Source organism: Etheostoma spectabile, chromosome 17 (genome assembly GCF_008692095.1).
Source record: "Etheostoma spectabile isolate EspeVRDwgs_2016 chromosome 17, UIUC_Espe_1.0, whole genome shotgun sequence".
In the NCBI taxonomy this organism is placed as follows: domain Eukaryota; kingdom Metazoa; phylum Chordata; class Actinopteri; order Perciformes; family Percidae; genus Etheostoma; species Etheostoma spectabile.
In genome coordinates, this window is record NC_045749.1 from 2524477 (window position 1) to 2524958 (window position 482).

A 482-nucleotide genomic window follows, 5' to 3' on the forward strand; every position below is an offset into this window, starting at 1 on the left:
TGCTTTGGTTTACATGTAGGGACCCTCATTATGCTACTGTGGATGTGTGGTGCTAGTCTGAGCCTTGTTGGTACCCATGTGTTATTAAGGTTCATTTTGCACCGGAATTGTCCTTTTTCGACAAAGAGCATCAAACTCTGCACAGTGAAGATCAAACAACAAAGTGGCGTAGCAATCACAAGCGCAACACATTTTTAGTGGAAATAATGGCCGCTTCTGAAGAGTCCATCATGTTTTTTAATCCTCCGTGTCCTCCTTGGCTACTAGCAACTGCATGGAGAAGGAGTGGGGTGGGGTTTGGCGTGCCCTCATGGAAGGCTTGTATAATGTGGCAGGGCTGTAGTAGTCGAGTCCGGTCTTGGACTCAAGACCGTTTTTATGTGGTCTCGGACTTGTCTCGGACTCGCTAGTATTTGGACTCTGGCTTGTTTCGGTCTTGGCCACTGGTCTTGCCAAATATGGCTTTTGGTCTTGACCGAGTC

General features: G+C 47.5%; 1 protein-coding gene across 2 annotated transcripts in view; it reads right to left on the reverse strand.

The window, feature by feature from the left end:
• LOC116705002 (gap junction alpha-5 protein) overlaps positions 1-482 on the reverse strand; it is a 13316-nt gene that overhangs the window by 9880 nt on the left and 2954 nt on the right. The gene's annotated exons all lie outside the window — the stretch shown is intronic.